General features: G+C 39.1%; 1 long non-coding RNA gene across 2 annotated transcripts; it reads right to left on the bottom strand.

Annotated features, from left to right (window-relative positions):
- Nucleotides 1-10,126, bottom strand: LOC125397524 (uncharacterized). 2 transcript variants are annotated; one of them, XR_007231081.3, is made up of 4 exons: nucleotides 9,904-10,126; nucleotides 2,824-2,896; nucleotides 1,440-1,533; nucleotides 1-79 (listed from the first exon to the last, which is right to left on the bottom strand). It is a non-coding gene; the product is annotated as an uncharacterized LOC125397524 (long non-coding RNA). The 2 variants fall into 2 exon arrangements; XR_014999303.2 differs by having other exon boundaries at nucleotides 7-1,533.
- Nucleotides 10,127-11,686: the final 1,560 nt, after the last annotated feature.

The following is an 11,686-nucleotide window of genomic DNA, read 5'->3' as shown; positions in this document are numbered from 1 at the left end:
TCTTGCTGGAAATAGTAGATAGCTGATTAAATTATTTATCTTGCATTAAATTCTCAGTGATTTTTTTAGATCTTGTTCTCTGCAGAATAAATAAAAATATCTTTCTATAAATTCAATAAAGATTATCTTCATAAGCAAAACAATACACTGTTTAGAAAGCGCTGCGGTAATAGCCCTTCTCTGTTGAAAGAGGAGAGCTGACAAACATTTGAGAGAGCTGATTCACCCCTCATGGTTCTTGCCTAGAAACACTCTGAAGATGTTTGTTTTTATTCTAGGTATAATTCCCAAAAGGAAAACATTATTCTTTACTGTTTCCATTTTACAGTGGTTTATTTCAATAAACTCCCAATGGTGCCCGGGGATGTCGTTGCTCTATGGTAGAGTGTTTTCCTAGCATGTGTAGAGTTTTAGTTCTTTACCTAATTCCTAACACTGAAACACACAGAGGAGGATGGGGAGATGCTGGAGATGACACACTAAAACAACAACAAGACCCCAAGCAACTACGAATCTTCATTGAACAATACGATCTTTAATGAATAACCCTGCAAAGTTGAGGTATTTATGGAAGACTCTATTTATGCAGATACAGGGGGGCATAATACGCTATTTTCCCCTAAGGACAATGGTTTAAAAATCCGTGTTTCGAACGGCAGGGGCAAAGGAGTCCTCAACTACGGAGTTCTACATAATTCATGGATGTGTTTGGAACTAGCATTTCCACACTGAAGTCAGAGGCAGCTGCTGAGAAAAATGGTTTTTCTCAAAGGGAGCCACTGCAGCAGCAGTCCTATTGTCACAGGTCAGTTCTGACCATTGTGTACCATGACAATGCAATGCTTGTGTACGTATATTGGTTTGGGAAAGAAAGCTGAGAAGACTTAGAGCATACACCACCACAAATCTAGACAGTGTGTGTGGCTTGGTAGCAAGAAACAGTGCCCCACTGGAAGGATTGAGTAGACCATCAGATACACTCTTAAAGAGATTGTTAATCGGCACATATTAGTTGCACAATTGTATGGGCTTCAAAATAGCTGAAGGAAATGATGAACTTTTGAGGTGATCATTTTGAGATCTTAAACATTAAAGGAGGATTCTTAGGCAGAGATTCCCTAATTCACAAGGGAAGTACAACACAAAACAAGTTATCGCCCATCCTGGCCCGTTTTACTTTCACAAACAGTGTTTATGGAGATGTAGGAGCAGGAAAAGGAGTTCTTGGCAATAAATATGAACTTCAGAAGCATCCAGGGAGGTTGCTCGGCATCTTCTGGTTGGATGATGAAGCAGAAGAGCGTTGCCTGTGGTTCAGAATGTCATGCTAGAAGTGTAAAGCTGAAAATGAGCCCCGTGAAAGACCTACTAGGAAACTACTCATGTGAAGGAAGCTATTCTCAATCACTTTGGGAATAAATCACGGGAGGAGTACTCACATTGCGTTTGACTTCACACTGGCACCTTTTCATGGCAGGAATCACCTGCACCCCTGGCCACAGTGATACTGCTTACATTAACACTGGATTTAGGCTTTAAAAAGAAAAAAAATAACTTAGATTCCCTTTCTATTTGTAAAAAATAATAAGAATAAACTAAATGTTTAAAAAAATAATTTAGTAATATCTTAGACAAAGCAATTTTCTTTTTCTTTGAGACAGGGTTTCTCTGTGTATTGTCCAGGAACTTCCTCTGTAGACAAGGCTGGCGTCGAACCAAGATCTACCCTGTCTCCCACCCCTCGGCTTAAGTAATATATTCTTAAAAGTAACTTACACTAAACTTTTAAGGTTATTTAAGTTAACTTATTTTAATCCATGGTAAATTAATCCTATAGTTAGTTAGAAAAATAACTGTTTCTAAACTTTAATAAATATTAGCATACTATTTTACAAAGTTCTGTGAAAATTTCCAAATTTTTAAATCAATCTATCTATTCAAACAGGAAGGCAGAAAGAGTACCAACTGAAAATACTTTTACATATTGAGAAACCTAAAATATTTCATATTATTGAATAATAAAGCAGAGTATATAGCAATTGTTTCTAATCAGGGTTAAGACAAGGTCCTTTTATTTAGTCAAGACTACATTTTAAGATGCACATACAGTGAAAGCAGATAAATCACAGGTGAATCTTGATTATCATCTGGGTGACAGTCACCTGAAATGAAAATTCTTAATCTGTACTTTTGTAATGTCAACGATATGCCTTGAAATTTTGTAGAATAATATTTTCGGTAACCATCCCTTAATTCTTCATTTCTGTGACTTCTAGTTGCTAGTTGAATATTATTAAGAATGTTCCATTTACTTGCATGTCCAGCAGGCACTAGGTTCTATCCTACAAGCTGGATGAACACAGTCAAATGAAAGTCCCCTTTCCCATTAAATGCATCATCTATCTCTTAGGTCAAGATTTTTAGGGTTTGAATGATTTTCTGACAGCAAATGGGTCAGAAAGAGAACAATTTTTACCAGTGCATTTTATTAAATAAAATTTTCTCCATTCTCTCCCAGACAAAAAAAGTTAAGCCTGCCACAGTCAGCCCATTGAAAAGCTCTTTAAAAGCAGATGTCTATGTCTATGTCCTTGTGGGTATCTGTGAGGGCAGGTGCCTAAGAGGCCAGAAAGGGGCATCAAATTCCATTCAGTTGGAGTTAAGAGACTGAGTTGCCCAGTGCATGCTGGGAACTGAACTCAGGTCCTCCACAAGAGCAGCAGAGCTCTGAACCAGACAGCCATTCTCATGCCCCAAAGATCTTCTCATTTTTAATTTAATTTTTTATTTTTTTAGAAACATGTGAATACTGAACAGACTTACATGAATACTTGACAGACTTCTTAATTCATGCTGAGAGTTATTTCTCCATACTACCATCCTGTAACATGGATCTCTGTGTATACAAAAATTGCAGATTAGTAGCATTCAAGCGAGAACTTTTAAAACATCCTTCTAAAATTGTTATTTTTTTCTTCCATTTTTTGATAATTAGCAAAGGCTTTGTTTTCTGTTTTTCTTTGTTGTTGTTGTTGTTCTTTAATTTGGTAGTACTTCAATATCCCAACCTTTGTGTGGTTGATTCAAATTAAGCCTTCCATGAAATTATCATTTTAAGCCATGCCAAACCGTGCCCACTACTGAGTTGCAGTTCATGGGTAAAAGCCACCATGTGCTGAACTCAGTATGGGTGAACTGCAAAGATGTGGTCTGATCCTGTCTTGTCTGAACATGTTAGCTTTCCAGTCTGACAGCAGCCTCCACTCCCTCTGCATAGATGAACTTATTTACATTTGGCACACCAGGGTACCTCACTCCCAGTCCCGCCCTCTGAGTAAGGCTTCTGATGATATTCTTAGAAGCTTTCGTCAGTTACTGAGAAACGATGACACAAAAGAAAAGTTCTTTCAATTTTCTGCCCTTCAACCTGGAAACCACGATGCTGCGTTCTCCTCTGAGGTCTCATTCAAAACTCCAAGACAAGACAGGCTGTGATCCGCTGGAGGTGCCCAGCACCGGGCACCGAAACAGAAAGTCTGACGTCTCAGGTAGAGGCATGAGTGCCCTGCTATGATTTGCCAAAAATCAGAAAACGGTCTTGAGGTTTTGCAGGCCAATTTTAGCCTACCTTTGACTTAACGCTAGAAAAATAAACACGCAAAAATTATATCTTAATGGTTTTAAAAGCCAGAAATCGGCAAAGGAACAGACCGTATCTTGGGCAGGTATTAACTTTCTTTTGCCAAAAGCACAAGAAAGACGAAGAGTGCTGACTTTGTTCGGCACTTTAAAAACACTGGTTGATAGTTGGCAGCATCTTAAGTTTGAGCTCATCTCTTCGCCATGTGTTCTGACTTTGGGTTTTGGGTTCCTATGGACAGAGAGCAGGATCATAATGAATCAGAAATAGAGCACCATGTTCGGTTGAAAGGGGCCCCCTGTCGGATGTGGGGCATTTCGAGGAGGGCCATGCATCCCCCAGTGTCTGCTCACCACGGGCTCAGTGACAGTGAAGCTCATTTTGCTATTTGTTTTTTTTTTTTTTCCTTTTCATCCTTTTAATTTAGTCACTCTTTAATGACTGACATCTGGGAGATGCTGTCCTCTTCATTTCCACCTACCAACTTGGTACCCATGGTAGGACCTAAGTGGTCATCCAGATGCTCTGATCACATTTGACGTCAGGACTGTTTTCCACTCTAGGGCTTACTGAGCTGCATTGCTGTCTTGTCTTCCCTGAGGAGCACTGCTAAGAAGGAAGTCTCACCTTTAGAAAAGCCTGCTATTTAATTATATCCACACCGCTAAGAGGAGGCGGGAAGCAGGTTTCACATGGCCTTTCGCATGCACACAGTTCAACGGTCCTCAGCAACCGCACATGTTTCGCTGCGTTGGCCCACAAATGTGTCTGATTATTGGCCCATCAATTTCACTCATACCAAATAAAGTAGTTTAGCTTTATTATTTACATGATTCTTAAAGTATGCAGGCCAATGACCACACAAATAAACATGTGCCTTTGGATCTGTATAAAGCCTAGTGTTTATGAACAGGGATCTTTGTGTTCTTAACAATATCTGGCACGTTGAAGGAAAACTCTTTGCGAAAGCATGGAGCCAGGGTAATTGTGTGCTTTGTGATCTGTGCTGGGCAGGAACCCCAACTTCTACTTTTCAGGCAGAAGAGTAAAAATATCTGTCACTGAAGTCTGACATTTTCTTTGCATGATTGGGTCTGTTGGTAGATTTCCATCTCACAGTTCTTAAAATCCCAGATTTCCTGTTACCAAGCAATGTGGTCCTGATTACTTTACTGAAATCCCGGCATAATACCTGTGCTCTATACACGCATCTACCACCTACCTCTCATTCCCCGTGTTAACAAGCAATGTTGCCACCCCCCACCACCATTTCCCTGCAGTGGCAGGGAAGATTGACAGTCCTATGAGTTGTGGTGAAGTAGGGAGATCATTGTCTCAAGTACAGTGTCCTTAAGTTGGGAAGAAAATCAGGCTGTGTAGAACTGAATAAGTGCTTTTCTAATGTAGGGCTGTGGCCTCTGTTCTAGGCTTTGAATCTGTCACCAGTAAGTTTAGTTTGAAAGCCAATAGAAAGGACATTACAGAAGAGAACTCAACACAACACAGGACGTCTCCATCCTGCCTGATATCAAGGGGTGATGCTGATCCCCAACCCACTTAAGACACAGTCTCCATCACCCCTCTCCTCGTTCCCCCCTGATTTCTTATCCACAGAGAAAACTTAAAGGTGACTGGAGATGGACAGAGTTCATCCTAGCTCTGGTTCTAGCTCCTGCCCGAATCCTCAGATGCTTCTCACAGCACTCTGCTCAGCTCCTTTCTGAGACATCAAAAGCATGACATGATCTAAGCTGTGTCATTTTGACTCAGGTCCGTCCTCATTACTCTTCCTGTTTCATAATGTATTCTGTACACAATGGCTTCTTCCGAGGCCAGTCTGGAAACATTTGTGCCCCCCACCTTTTTTTTTTTTTTTTTTTACCTTTTCCTGAAATACTTGCTCCATGCCTCATCACATTAGGTATGTCTCAATTGCCCTCTGAGTCCTAGCTGACTCATTGTGTCATCTCAGCAAACCCTTCCTGGTACTTAAAAAAAATCCTTTGGAATTTTCTACTACCCTGTTTCATTTTTTGTTCTTCATGATGTTTATGATTCCTGGCATTGCCTGATTCCTTCATTAGTTTATTTTTATACTTCTATATAAGGTTATGTTTTTCCCAGGAAAAGAATTTTGTAATCCATAGCTTGTATGGATTACACTCACCCAGCAGGCAGATTAGAAACCAAACCTTTGAGTTTATCTAAGTTTTTCTAGGGACTAGAAAAGGCCTGTGAAGTTTTCCAGAGTCTCCATTGATCACAGCTAACTCAGGATTCTGTCATCTTTGTTCATTTATTTCCATAAGTGCCTTCATTACTGCCAGAAGCCTGAATATTTAATTTATCTTGTAGCCGAGAGAGAGAACCTAAAACATGCTAGGTGTTTAATCAATGCTGACAAAATTACAGTCATTTGATATTTTATTTTCAATAAACTGCAAGTCTCATGCTTATATAGCTAGTAACTCCACTAAAAGAAAAATGCCAGGTTTCTTAACACATAAGAAGAGTTCGAAAAGACATGTTTCAATGCAGCAAGTTTGTTTCCTTGGTGCTTGAGTATGAGGGACCTTCAAACAAAGAGATGCAAATAATACTGGATACTTTTCCAGAAGTCTATTCCATAACTTCTTCAAAGCATAGCTTCAAGGACATGGTCATAAACTTTCTTTGCAAGGCGGAGAAAGTGTTTGGTGACTAGTGCAAAGGAAGGAAGCTCTCCACATTTCCAGCTCTCACCCACCCACTCCCGTCCCTCCTCCTCTCTTGCATCTTTACCTTCTAGTGATTGGCGGTTTGCATAGGTGTGCTGCTGCTTTTAGTTTTCCTCCCTTCCTCCGTCCCTCCCCCTGTCCCTCCCTCCCTGTCTTCCTGTCCTTCCTTCTAATTTAGTTAGTAATTTCATACACGTATGTAATAATTCTGGTCACAACTTCCCCCATTCTCCCCCTCCCCCACTCTTCTCTTCCTACTAAGTCTTCACCCTATTTTCATGGTTTTTTGTTGTTGTTGTTTGTTTTGCTTTGTGATTTAGTGGATTTAACTAGGGCAGTCAGTGTGGGCACTGCTGTGGCGCTGTCTGCAGGGACATGTGTGACTCAGCGGGCAGCACATCACCAAAGATGATGACTTCCTCTGCCCAGCAGCTCCCCACCTCCAATAGCTTCTCTGTCTGTCTGTCTGTCTGTCTGTCTGTCTGTCTGTCTATCGTGTGTGTGTGTGTGTGTGTGTGTGTGTGTGTGCGTGTGCAAACTGATATCTTTCCTCAGTAGCTGTCAATGACATTTTTAGGAAAGTCAGGCTATCAGCTGCCTGGAGATTGACAAGGAGACAAGACTGGTTGGCCGTTAAGATTCAAGGATTCTTCTTCAAAGAGTAACACACCTGCCTCCGTTTTCCCGAGTATGTGGGTTTACTGGCTTTTCTTTTGGGGTGAGTTCTGGACATCAAAGTCAGGTTCCCATGTTTGCAAATTAAGACCTTAACTGACTAAGCCCTTTCTAGTCCTTTCTTTTGGAGTGTCTAGAAATTCCAATTTAATTCTAGTTTTCATCATATTGTGTAAAAGTACAAAAAATGCATGAAGAGCTGATGCTGTGAAATCCATGAACTAGAAGGACAACTAGGCAGAGATTGTATCAAGAATTAGGAGATCCTTAGAAGTTATAAAAAGCTTTTATCAAAAAGAGCAAAGGCTGTTGTGAGAAGTAACTTTTTTCCTAGCTAGAAGGAGGGCAGACGACAACTAACGAATCTGCTGAAATATGACAGCGCTGCTACCTCTCCGTCCTGTCTCCAAGGCACCTATGACCTGCACAATGAGAATATTTGAATGCTTGGCTACCAAATAAAATTTAATCGGCAGCTCAAGACTACATTTTCAGTTGTGATGAATAAAATGGGCATTTTTTTCCTTGTCTGGTCTCATGTCTCCATGACACCATTTCTTTTTCCTGAGAAAGATAAAATTCATTATAAATGGGAGTGGGGGCAACTAAAAGAGTCAGCGAGAGCACCAGCTCTAATCCATAGACTGGAAACAAGAGAGCAGGAAGACATGAGCAGAGCCTCAGCCTACTCACTTCATCTGGGGGAAACAGGGAAGGCTGGCGGGTCTACTGGTCTGCTCTGTCTTGTACTCACCATCACAGTCTGATTCTCATTCCCTAAACTTTTAAGCAGAAAGAAAAGAATATCTTTTCCTACCTAGGAGAGTTCCCCAATATAAGGAATGTAGTCCTATATATGATTAATTTCAGAAAAGTGCCTCTTCCAAGGAAACACAAATTCCTATATGAGCAATGGAACTCACTCATGAGATGCTTTCCAGTTTCACTACAGTCATAATAGACAAGGGATTGTGCTTACTATAATTAGTTTAATATCATAAATTTGGAATGTAATAATATGTATCTTGCAGTGTTGCTTTAAATATGATATATTAGTGGCTTTATAGGAAATATGTGATAATTCATAATTTTTTAAAAATTGTAGAGGTATTTAAAACTTGGTCAAATATAATAATTTATCATGTGTTATGCTAAGAAGCATAATTTTTCAAAATATGAAATTATTAGCCCATTTCTAAATTCTGACTCATGATGAAGGAAGCCAGAAAGAGGCCACATTAAGTAAAATTCCTTTTAGAATGTATTTCATTATATTAGCAATAGGTTAAATATAGAACTGAAAATCAATGAGCATACAGTCAGTTAAACATCTAGAAAATAATGAAGTGTGTGAACTGCCAGTCACTGGCTTGATCTTAAATGAAATGGGAAGGAAGAGCCTGTCTCTTTGGAAGAGAAAAATCTTTTACATTTAAAGGTATAAAAATCTATTTAAACTGATTTTAAAAATAGCCTACATGTATAAATTGACTGTAAATAACATCCAAAGCTACTCTGGAAAATTTTTAGCACATATATTTTTTATAATATTAAGAAACTGTAAATTACATGTGCTGTATTTTGTTAATATGTTTTTACTGTCATTTGATATGTGGATGCCAAATTTCAACCTTTTCCTGAATCTGCCAAACTAACTTTTAAGAATCTTTGAGGATTTGCTGAAAGATAGAAATAAATTTTCATGTGTTTTTAATGAAATTGAAAGTAATATATTGTTTTAAAACAAAGCAAACAAGGAAACAAAAACCTCAACTTCTTTTAAAAAAGCGAATACACACGCATGCACACACACACACACACACACACACACAGAGAGAGAGAGAGAGAGAGAGAGAGAGAGAGAGAGAGAGAGAGAGAGATTATTTTTAAGGCTTATATCCAGGAGTAATTGCTACTTTGAAAATGATATACAGATATTTTTCCTATGCAACTAACCACGGGTTCATCCTCTACATTGGATCACTTAGGATGTTTTCAAACTTACTATGCATCCCACGTTGTCAGTGCCAGCACATATATGTTCATATTTTCAGTGTCTCTCATCACAGTCCAACTTCATCCCTATTCCTTTATTTTTACTGCCTTTTTCCCTTTTATACATAGTTTTTACTGCTCTAATTCTCATTTCTATTGAATCCTCTAAGTGTACTTTGTCTGACTGTTTCTATAGCATAATTACAAGTGAGAAAATGACTAAGTTAAAGGGGAACACATTGCAAAGCTTTTTGTGCTGTTATCCACAGACTGTCCTATGTGGCTGCTCCCCACCTGCCCCACGTGTTCCGTGCCATCTTTCTGTTAACACAAAGCACTGTGGTTGTTGTTAGTCTGTGTTTGTTTGCTCACACAAACTTTCCATTCTAGCTTGCATTTTGCTGTTTAATGTTTAAGCATGAATGACTAATTCTCACATGCATATTGACTGTGATTCTGCTTTAGTTGAGCTTCAAGTAATTTTATTTTATTTTATTTTTTACCAGTTAATTTTTTTTTTCTTGGACTGATGCAAAGCAACATCTCATGCTACCATACTAAGGCTGTGGCCAGTTTTTTTGTGAATTTGTGTTTTTAAAATTCCCTTTTAAAACTCATGATGTCCAAAACACTATGTCAAGCATGGCAAAGTTATTGTGAGCAACGAGGGCAGAGTATATAGAAATTAAGGTAAAGAAAGGATTTAAGAAATATTCTCAGTCTCCGCATATACCACTTTGTACAATAGTTAAACCACAAGCAGAAAGAGTAGAATTAGAACTTTAGAAGCTCCTGGTTGCTGACATTCTTAAATACTGGCCAGGCTCTAAAAGATGCCCAGGTCTCCCCCACGGGACTGTGTAGTGTGCCACATACCTTTCCATCCTGAATATTCCCCAGGGACAGGCCAGTAACTTCTCAAGACGTCCCTGTGCTCTAGGTGAGAAATTTTTCCACTTTCACACATGAACTCAGGTTTCTTGGAAGTTCTAATTCAAAGTTCTTTCCTGGTAATTAACTGATGGTGTCAACATTGCCCCTCTTGGCGAAATAGCCTTAAGGTGAAAGAGTGGAGTCCTGGACAGTCTCTCCAAGTCTATGCACAAGAGCAGTCAATCTGGCTTTCAAATTTTCCTAATGGCAAAAAGCCCACATCAGTGTGACTCTGAGTCACTGTCTGAGCTTTAATTTCTTACTGCTCTCTTGTGGCCATTCAAATGAACTGTCCAAAGGCTTCAAAGGGGCTCTAATATTAATAGGACAATCATTTTCCAGGCAGTCATCATTTTGTAATGGAAGCAATTTGTTGTCTTGACATTTGAACATCAAAGTTAGAAAACTATTTCTTTTCTTCTTAGACATTGTGATAGGGTTGACAAATTCAAAAGAAAAGGCTAGGAGTTCTCTCTCTCTCTCTCTCTCTCTCTCTCTCTCTCTCTCTCTCCCTTTCTTTCTATCCCTATATCCTTCCTTCTTTCTTTCCTTCTTTCTGTCTTCCTTCCTTTCCTTTCTTCTTTTCTAATTTCTTTTCTCATTCTCTTTTGTAAAGTCAACAACATAGTATTTCTCTATGAAGTCATCAAAAGAATGAAGATTGAAACATTTCTGGCCATTCTGAAGATAAAATAATGCAGTTCCCAACTTGCTCCATTGCTGCGGTTTTGGGAGTCTCTGTAGTCTGTGTTTAGTCATCATAATTTGAAACAGCCACTGCTTTATGGAAGAAAGCGTTCACATACAAACTCTGTATTGCGGTGCAAATGTAGCACAGTTAATAAAGGCTCCCTGTCAGGTTTGTGTCCTACCATACTGATGTGTGAATATAGAGGACCCAGGGACTGCAGTCTAAGAAATCTTAAGAGGAGAGAATGTTCGGGAAATCATTCGACTTCAATTTCTGTGGTCATGCCTACTCAAGCCTACTAGGGTTTAATCAGAGTTATTAGCAACTTCATTGTACCTAGCCTGTACATATCACGCAGGTAACTCTTCTACAACGTGAGGTTCATGCTGTTATATAATTTCTAGACACACAGCTGGTCTTCGAGGACTTAGGGTAAAAATCATTCATCCAGTATTTTTAGTAACATCTATGTCTGTGAAATCCTTGTTGCAGCATGGTCTCCTGATGGTACAGTCTCACGGAATTTGCAGTTTATTATGAGACAAACATAATCAAAGAATGACATGAAAAAACATAAAAACATAATCATGTTAAGCATTATAAACAGGAGGGATATAAAACATGCCTGGTCATGAAGATCATATGATGCTTTCCTGAGAATGCAATGCCACAGACAAGAAGCCACAAAGTGTAGGAATAAATGAGACATATACATGGGCCCTGAACTGAGAAGGCTGGTGGGTTTTTATAATATAAAACAATGACCAATGCAAGGAAAAGAGCACATGAGGTACCTTAAAACTGAGACCTGTGTGTCTTTTGAGTTCAGCCAGGGAGCTAGCCTATCTTTACTATGAGAGAGTAAAGAAAACATCAATATTCTCTAAGCATAAGACCTCCTTGTGTTTGGAAAGATTGTTCTCCCAGAAGCCAAGACAATGGAATTAAAGAGATCAGAGTGTTGAGAAGTAAGTCTTTTGAAAGTTACAATAGTCCACATGGTAGGTGACAGCCATTCACAAGGTCTGAGGAACA

The sequence above is a fragment of the Myodes glareolus genome, chromosome 20, assembly GCF_982192425.1.
Source record: "Myodes glareolus chromosome 20, mMyoGla1.1, whole genome shotgun sequence".
NCBI lineage: Eukaryota > Metazoa > Chordata > Mammalia > Rodentia > Cricetidae > Myodes > Myodes glareolus.
Note: the sequence above shows the minus strand (reverse complement) of the source record. Positions and strands in the feature narration are given on the sequence as shown.